The sequence below is a fragment of the Phasianus colchicus genome, chromosome 4, assembly GCF_987193195.1.
Source record: "Phasianus colchicus chromosome 4, bPhaCol1.hap1.1, whole genome shotgun sequence".
Lineage (NCBI taxonomy): Eukaryota > Metazoa > Chordata > Aves > Galliformes > Phasianidae > Phasianus > Phasianus colchicus.
Genome location: NC_143439.1, coordinates 57182867 through 57192846, shown reverse-complemented (window position 1 = coordinate 57192846; position 9980 = coordinate 57182867). Strand labels below are relative to the sequence as shown.

The 9980-nt window shown below is 37.3% G+C and overlaps 1 long non-coding RNA gene across 1 annotated transcript in view; it reads right to left on the bottom strand.

Annotated features, from left to right (window-relative positions):
- The window catches only part of LOC149918275 (uncharacterized), a 12938-nt gene extending 11601 nt beyond the window's left edge, over window positions 1–1337 (bottom strand). Inside the window, exon 1 of the long non-coding RNA XR_016466503.1 lies at window positions 1201–1337. This is a non-coding gene — a long non-coding RNA (uncharacterized LOC149918275). The remainder of the gene's footprint in view (window positions 1–1200) is intronic.
- Between the last annotated feature and the right edge of the window lie 8643 nt (window positions 1338–9980).

The window sequence follows — 9980 nt, the reverse complement described above, 5'->3', positions numbered from 1 at the left end:
CCCAGTACTGAACGCAGTACTCCAGATGTGGCCTCTCTAGAGCAGAGTAGAGGGGGAGAATCACCACCCTCAACCTGCTGGCTGTGCTCTTTTTAATGCATCCCAGGGTACCAGTTGTTGTTAGGAGATTAGGCCCATTTAATATCAATGCCATAGTTATTCTGCTCTATTTTTGATGTAGAAATTCTCAAGTTCATTTTTAGATTAAATTCCCAAATGTCCTAAACTTAAGAAAATATTAGAATTGTGAAGCATGATTTTTATAGCTGCTGGTACCTCCTTTCATGAATATTAGACTTATTCAAGTTCTCTCAGTAGTATGCGTTTAGCCATTTTCTTGCCTATTTCACACTTCACAATACTAGTCACAGAAGAGCTGAGTTTGGAGAGGAGATCTAGAGATGTCTTGTCTCATCCTTGTGCTTGGAGCACGTTGCCTAACACAACATGTTAACTCCAGTTTTGAGCATTGGCAAGGATGAAATATCTGCAGCCTATCTGAGTACCTTGTTCCAGTTCTCATACACCCTCACAGGAAAGATATTTCTTTTAGATTCAGTTAGCTAAGACCTGCTTCAGTAAGTGTTCATACAGCCACCGAACACAAAAGGGCTCTTGTGCAACATAAGCAAAAGAACAACTCTAATGGAAAGTTTCTTTCCAGGGCAGGATGGATGACTTGCACAGCAATAAGGCTAGCAAAGGCTAATAATAAGAGTCTTAAAACATAAATCAATTTCTAAGTTTAAACACACATTTTAGTTCTCAAGTATTTAAAGAACACATCCATTATCTCTAATTACAAAAGCAAGATCAACCCATTAACTCATACAACATATTGTTTTGGTATTTAGTGTCAACTGGGTGAAGGAAGAAGATAAAACATTGCTAGGTCTGTTATTATGACATTCCACTATCCTTACACGAAGCAAATAGATAACACATAATTCTTACTGCTCTTGTTTTCACTTACTAGTACTACATCTCATGTGAATAACCACTATCTTTGTAAATACCATACAACAGTACTCTAGAAAGGAAACATCACTGCAAGTCTAAGTTCATAACTTCAAATTTCTATGCTGAGAACGAGAAATATGATTTTCTTCTGTTCAAGTTCCAGGTTAAACCTGGAGACCCTCAATGGTTTTGACTTGAGAACAAACCTGTCCTTTGGTCACATCATGATTCAATCCTTACCCATTCATAATTATTTCAGTTCATCTCCAGTGAGACTTCATTTGTTTCAGGTTTGGTTTGATTGTTCATTAAGGAAAAAAACTGGATTTTTTTTTCATGCCAAGTTTGAGAGGTTTTTTTTTACTTTATAGCCCCCCCACCCCCTTTTCTACTGACACAAACACATGAATGCTCTCGAGGTGGTTACTAAGGAAACCAGAAACTATGGTAACCTAGACTAGAAGCACTCTTATTTATCCAAGGAGAGGGAAAGGAAAATTCAGGCAATGCATACTGCAGTCACACTAAGGTCCTGATCTTTCATTTTAGATGCAGCAGATCTTCTGTTTTGCATCAGACATCATGCCTTGCAGAAACATAACTATTCATATAGATGAACACAATTGCAGGTAAATGGATTTGGACAAAATTACTACATCAAATTTGTAAATGATTTTACATTTTATCATCAGGTAAAAATAATGATAAATTATATTATTCTTTGAACATTATCATTGCAGCTTGGTCACCTATGCAGCACAATGCCTTTCTTTGCTCTAAATACTCTTCTCAGAACCTCTTTCTAAAACCCTCATCCTGCACATATTTATAATCACTTTCAGTTCTGCTGCTATAAAAAGACTATGAAGAGCTGGTGAAATGCACTAACATTGCTAAGTATGCCGCTTTGTTAGAAGTGAGGGGAGCTCAGAAGCTCAGTAAACTGGTCAGGAGATATTGCCTTATAGAAATAATCATTTTACCACTGAACTCAGCAATAAAACATTTTCTGATTGCAGGATACCAACAAAATTTAGTACCGTTAATGAAAAAATAACAGATATCATAATAGAGGAAGATCCTAATCTTGACCATGTTCAGTCCTTCATAACTTTGTAGAAAATAAGAGTTGTTTATGCTGCAGGATAAGCTCATTAATTTAGAAACAAGGAGATTCAAGTTGCCTATGGCTGAATGGCATACATTTTTATGTCTTTGCTAATGGTCTGATTCAGTGACCCAGGGTAGAATATTGAACAGCACCAATGTAAATAGACTTCTGAAATATGTGAGAGTATTCCAACAAGGTCACTGCTTGAATCGCAGTTATAGAGCTGGACCTAGTGTTAGTGAAAGTGTAAGCTTTATCAGAAAAAAATGGTGATAGTGGTCAACATGATATTTGATGTATGTGTGCAAGAAGCTGTTTGCATCAAGGCATTCTTCTAAGTTAAGAATGTGGCTGTCATATTTAAAAGAGAAAAGTTTTTAAAAAGTTTGTACTCTTTTCATGTATCATCTGGAAAATATGAAAAAAGGAAAATAAAATAATATCTGTATATACCATATATGACTGAATTAGAAAGAACATGAAATAGACTATATTACCTATATATGTCTTTTAATGAGTGCATGTGATCAGCAGTAGTGAACTGATTGCATCACGCACAAAATGGTTGATGCTGAAAAAAAATATTCTAGGCAGAACTGTGTCATTTTGTGCATGTAAACTGAAGAGATGAGAGATGATGTGAAATCCCTCCCATTTAGCATATACACTTCAGAGGTAGCCAGGATTTTGTTGCTATGAGAGAGGAAGGAAGCTGGCCTGTTTTGAATGGTGCGCAGTGCTTTTTAGTCACACAGGCAAAGACAGAAGTGCTAGGGAAGCGAACTGTCTGATGTTAACATATTAAAGGAGTTAATTAAACGGGGAAGTCACATTATAAAAAGGCACAAAGTCCTTTTGCTATCTGTATGAATTGTGACCTAAGGCTGGCAGTACATGTTTTGTTGAATTAGAAAATATTTACAAAGTAAACTCCGGCTTGGAGGATGTGAATCGGGTACTAAAAACTTACCTGAAATTTTACTGCTATCACTTACTAATTAATATTTTAGTGGGAGGCTTTACCATATCTAATGGAGAACAATTTCCCATAGTCACAATTCAGCTGAGTGTTTTTCTTGCTTTGACAAAAGAGAAAAGAAAAAAGGAAACTAGTGTGTATATTGGGCAGGACAAATGATTTTATGCTAGATTCGCTTTTACTAATGTTACATTAATACGGAGTATTTGAATCAACAGTGTACCTCCCTGTGTGTGTTTCACAGGTAAAAACTCATGGTTATGCAACTGTGAGGCATGGCCTACAAAGGTGATGCTGCTCAGTGTCTGTGCTGGAAACACTGTGGAAATGCCACAGAGTTCTGTTTCCTAGGTAGTTCAGTGGGAGCAGAAGGCAAAAAAGAGGAGAAAAAAATTGAAAGCGGGAACCTTTTTCTCCAGCTGATTTCAGGTGTGTCATGGAGTTAACTAGATCAATGCCCCTGCCCGCCCCCCCCCCCACCCCCCCCCCCCCTCCCTCCCTGCCCCCATAGATGGGAAGCAAAAGGAAAAGGGATAAGGAGATGGGAGCTGGGCTCAAGGAAGGAAAAAAAAAAACATCGGCAATGATTTATGAAGGAAAACTTATTTTACTAATTTATGATACTGGACTAATAAATCAAATAAGAGAGAGAGAGAGAGAGAGAGAGAGAGAGAGAGAGAGAGTTCTTGAGACTGAGTCAAACCTGAAAAGCTTGGTATGGCTAGGAAAGCACCCTCCAGCACCCACTGCCAGGCAGTAAGAGACCGCCCCGCCCGGAAGGGCCAGATGCCATGACTTCCGTGATGTATAGGGACAGGTATCCACAACTGGAGTATTAACACTTTAACTCCCAGTGCATTACATGTTGTTATGATGTGGAATACAGAAAACAAAAAAACACAACATCATGACAAGGTGTAACAGTGTAGCAGGAAAGTCTCATTCCAAGGTTCTACACATGGAGGAAATCTGCTTTGCTATGGACCTCAGCAAATCTATAGAAAGAGGAGAAAGATGAGAAATAGAGGCAATAAAAAAAATACTGATCATTTGAAAACTTCCTCTGTGTTTAGGCAGATGAGTCCTTTCCATTCAGCCAACTATGCAAATAAAGTTACCAGGTGTATTAACTTTTCCACAGGACATCTGCTATTAGTGATCCCTTGGCCCATGATGTTCATTCTATGGAACACTGCTTCTGCCCCTGAGCCCATGACTCCAGCACAGCTGGGTTCGTGTTTCTCTTTTATTCCCCCATGTTCACATCTGTTCCTTTGAGTAGGGAATATGCAAGTGAGATTTTTCAGCAGATCAGCTTGCCAAAGGATATCATTTGATCACTGAATGTGACTTTCTGTATATCAGAGGCTGTTACATTTCACATTCATCTCCCTTTGATCCAAAAACTACAATTAGAGGAAATAATTCCAAACATCACGGTCCTCAATGATATGTTGCAAGCAGCAGATGAAGTTCACACCTTCCACATCCCATGAGCTGAGTACCTTAGTCAGACATGCTAAGAAAGTGCACTGTACAGTAGCAAAAAGTACAGACTGACCTTTCCTTTGTCCCTTCTCTAACGTGTATCAGTATCACCAGTCTTAAAAAAAATAATAAAATGCTTCCTTTCCTTCTGACTATATCTATCTGTTCTGTGCTGCAGGAGAAATGAAGGAAAATCTTCCTAATGTCATTAAGGGACTGACTGAATCCCTGAGGTGTGAGTTTTCATAATACAAAATACTATGTGAAAGCCAGACCAGCATTACTGTTCTCCAGTTCATTTTGTACATGGCAGATGCGATCTTCCAGGGACTAAAATGTCACTGGGCTCTCATTTGGATCACTTTCCTTCCCATTTGTTCCCCACCACATATCAATGCATACTGCTCCAGCTTTCTCCCTGCTCCCAGGACACCAGCTCTGTGTAGGGCTGTGCCTACTGCTGCTCCCTCACAGGCAGGAGCTCCTGAAGCAGGTGAGAAGCTGGAGCACAGCGCTCTAACACAGGAATCTGCACTGTTCTCAGGAGCCTCAAAACCCTGCTTAAACCTCGTTTTGTGTGGTTTGGCACGGAAGCACTTCTATGCCATAGGGGGATTGCCTACTGTTCTTGATTCACCTTCAGCTTGACCGTATCTGATCCTGAAACCACACCGAGAGTCTCCTGGTCCTTGAGAATAGCCCCAGACTGTTCCAGGGAGCTTCCCAGCTAGCTACCACGGGGTTCTTGGAATGTAAGACACTCAATTTTTACTGAAATAATTAATTTTAGCAAATGCTCTTTCACATCTCTCTTTGTCAACAGATGGTAAACCTTCTATTGCATCCTTAACATCATATGGGATATAACTTGTCCTTCTGCTTCATTGCAGATACGGAATAGAAACAAATACTGAAATAATAGTTATACAGAACATGTGTAATTACTAGTAATTTTAACATCTACATCTAGCAACAGACATAGTACTGAACTCTGTTTTATTTATTTTTTGTGTTTTGGCCATAAAGTCAGTATTGTACTGGAAAAATTGACTAGAGGGACCTATGCTAGCAAAAAACCTGGATGTTTTGTCATGGATCTGGCTGAAAAGTAATATGTTTTTGTAGTTACTCTGGGCTCAGTGGAGCTTGTTTACTCCAGGTCCACACTCTTTCCTAGGAACATGGTGGATTTATGCATTGAGTATCATTTGTTCATATCTCTGGGCAATTTGGGCTCTAGGTTCTTGCCATGCCCATGCTGCTGTGCTAATTCAGGATGCTCTTTGGGAGATGGAGTTGTGAGAAGTTCAATCCTGAGAAACCGAGATGTTTCTTCAGGAGCAAAAGTAAGTTGCTGTATTCACATCCTCAACCTTCGTATAGTATGAAAGAAGTTGAACTGTTTCTGGATAGAAACTTTCCTAGGATTAATGCCTCTGTTTTTCTATTTCTGAGATGGAGCCAGCAAATGCTATCAAACTCAGCAAGTTTTAAATCCTTAGCAAAATTCCTTCTTTTCTTCTCCACTGAGAAGCTGATGAAATGTCCAAATGAAAAACAGAGCAGAAGATGTGACAACAAAATTATTTTTTCTAATGACTCAGTTTCTCATGGTACTTGGGTTTGGAATAGGAACAATTAAAATACTTTGCAGAGGGAGGAAAGCACAGCATAATTAGACTTAAATTTTGTTTATCTGATTGCCTGGGGTGAGAGGAGAAGCCATGCCATCTATTTATAAATCTAAATAATTAATTGAAATAAAATGTGAGTATGCAAGAACACTGTTAGAACCAAATAAGATAGATTAATTACGAGTTTTACTTGCCAAAGTCATGCTGTTTCACTGAGATCAAATTTAGAATTGAAATCAGGTAAGTGAAAAAGAGTATGTGTGGAGGCTCCATGGTATTCTTTATCAGGGTGCTCAGTTTTTAGTAAACAAGTAAGAAGAAAACTGGGCTCAATATCCACTTTTATTTAGAAACAAATTGAGGTTGTGGTCTTCCATGAGATCATTATTCTTGGCAGAGGCTGAGAGGTGGAAGAAACAATAGGAAGCCTGTGCTCTGCAAATGTTGAACAACCTCTTACCTTAGAATGAGCTATCAGAAATGCTCCTCAAAATGTAAAATAATGTAATGAACATTAGCATGTTCTGTTGTTGTACATGATCTGCTAGAAGCTATCTAATTCTCCTTACCTCTATTTTACTATCAGTTTTACAGTCGGTGTCACACAAAATTTCTTTCTTTTTTCTTGACTTCTGCCTAACAAAGAACATGATTCTTTTGAATTTTCATTCTGTGCTATTCTGTACAAGAGGTATAATTAAGTTATATTTAAAGTGTCTGAGAAATAACTGTTGGATAGATACAAGTTACGATAAAGTTTCCTCAACAGTAGTGAAACTGTCTTCTAAAATGTGGCTCCTCTGTCTCCACTTCCCAGATGTGAGGGAGGTGCATTGCCCAATCAAAAACATATTTCCCCCATTTCTAAAGTACAGTTTTTTGTTGTTGTTGGTGGTGGTGGTGGTTTTGTTTTTCCCCAATTTCCTTCAGTACATGACAAGTAAGCTTTCCCTTCATTAAGAAATAAAAAGAACTAGAAGAAGCCTAGGTGCCAATTCTGCTAAATAAAAGCATGTCTGATTAGTATGCTTGCCTTTAAAAGCCAACAAGTTTCACTATGCCCTGCAGTGGCATTAGAATGTGAAAATCTGTTTGAAGCAGCACAGATCCTAACTCTTATTCTGAAAAATCTAATTGCTACACGCAGCTCTCAGAGTAAGTACAGAAAAGACCAGGGCTGAACACAAAGGCTTTGAAATAGTCTAGGGGGTGTCTCAGTTATCTATTGCCAGAGCAGAAGTCAAAATCTGACAAAAACTTTTGAGAAAGAACAGCCCAACATTCAGGATGATATGGGATTTCCAGTTCATTGACATTATGAGTTTTCGTTTCCCTGTGGGAAACAACATGCCATATTTACAAGCTCTTATCAAATTTCAGAGTCTCAAAGGGATGAACAGTACATAAATAATTGCTCACAATTTTTAGCCTCGTATTAAAAAAAAAAAAAAAAAAAAAAAAAAAAAGTAGCATTGAAAGCCATATTTAGGCATCTGAAAAAATAAGAAATCTTTGTTACTCGTTCATGTCTCCAAGAAAGCCACATCTCTTGGGCTATCTCCTCATATTTTTCCTACTTTATTCTGACTTTGAATATTTGTGTCTGAAAATTGAGTAACAAAGTTACTCTCAATTACTCTCAGAGATTTTTTGTTACTGTTTTGTTTTCTGTTGAGTTTGCATGCAACCCCTCTTCCTCCACTTTCCACTTGAATTACTATTAGAATTCAAACTGGAACACTTTGGTGTGTCCTCTAACGCAATATTGAGGACTCCATGGAATGGCTAACAGTTATGGTCAACCAAAGGGTTGCTGCATCGTGAAGCAGCAATATTTTGAACCTCATTATAGAGGAAATGTTTGATTGAACTGGAAGTTGAATAAAGGCATAGCTCCTTCATAAGTTAGTTTTAGACAGTAAACACTCTGATATCCAGAAAATTATCAGGAAATCATCAAAGTCATTATTTCATATCAGAAAAGAGATTAATTTTCTTAAAAATCACCCAGTTTCAGTGATGCAATGAAGATAACAGTAATAGAAAAACGGAAAACAGACAAAATGCAAAATAGAGAGAAGTACTTCCAATCTAAAGCAAAGAAAACTGATAGTAAGCTAAATGTTGGGGAAAATAAAGAAAGAAAAAAAGAAGGACATGGCTGCCAATAAAAAGATAAAACTTTTTTTTTTTTTTTTCAAGTACTTTGAGAACAAAGGATATCTTACTTATGGGTTAGACCATGATGAAATTGAACATAGCTAAAGTGAAAATAGTTACTCAGGAAATATTCAACAGCAGTATCTACACCTTATTTGGAAAAGTTGTTGTGCAGGAGTCACATGAGAACAAGGATGAATTTTCTGGCCTGCTCACGGGAACTGAGCTGATACCACTGTTGACATCAATAATTGGAGACAAGAGATTGAAAAGAGTTGGCTAAATTATCTAGTCTGCTACTGTTAATTTTAATAAACATTTGAATACCAGGAACTTCCGTACAGTTGAAGAACAACTCCATCTGTGCCAGGAATTCAAAAGATCAAAAGAGATAGCTATGTAAATATATTCTGGCTATCCTGAAATTAATCCAAGAGAAATAATGTGAGAAGTGTGAATCTGATTAAAGAATAAGAGTACAATTGTTAGTTAATGTTACTTTAAGCAAAAATTTTTTTCAAGGATTGAATGCGAAGTTTGATGCATAAAGTTTTCTGCAGAGATATAGGCTAGTGGTTTTTTTGTTTCTTTTTTTTGTTTGTTTGTTTTTTTCCCGTTAAGTATAGTGAATAATATTTTTTTGTGAAAAATTAGCTTTACAGCATTGCCAAAAACCACATGATAAATGAACTAAAGATGAGATGTATGACAGATTTCAGGAGCTTGCCAATGGTGAATCATTGTCAAATTGATTTCCAAGTGAAGTATTACTCATATCAGTGTTAGGCTCAATGTTATTTCAACATTTCAGCAATGATCTGAGGAAGCAAATATAAAATCAGTGATGATAAAATGTGCAGATGACATGGAGATTGACAGAAATGTAAATAATACACGAGATTTGGCAATTATTTGGAAAAAATCATCAGACCTATTCAAGAAAATAAGGGTGTTTTAACAGTAATTTTTGTAGAAGCATTTATCAGAGACCTGAGACATCAGAGAAGAACAGGAGGGTTCAGCCTGTGTGTACAGATGATAGTCTCTGCCTTACCCGTGTCTTTTGCTGTGTGAGTTTTTCATGAAGAGTCTATATGTATGCATTTATAAATTTAGCCCAGCAATTCTAGTCCTCTTTGCAGAAGTTCAGAACTTGTACCTATGATTGTCTTGCACAGTAATGTTTTTTGTTAGGACCTTAGTATCATCTGCATGATAAAACATATATACATGTGCTTCTGAACATTTAGCATGCTGCTTGTGGAAGGCAATATAAATAGCAGTGGAAGTCACTTAAAGGTAAATTGGACATACACAGATGTACACAGCATTTTTTGAAATGTAGCTGCCAGCACATATACAGTACATATCTTCTTTCACATATTGGATAATGATTGGTTAGTATTGTTTAACCAAGTGGCTTTAGGGCTGATCTTGAAGTCTCAGTTGAAGTACACCTGCTTGTCTGCTTCCAGGTTCATGTCTAGCAGTATTTTGTGTTCCCCATGGTATTCACAGCACCAGAATATCATCTAACCTGCATATAAACCTCATTTTTATTTGAGTGACTTTACTTGGGAAATTCTAATTATTATTTCAGAATTAATTCTCACTCCCCAGATTTTATATCCCCAACCTCAATTAGGAT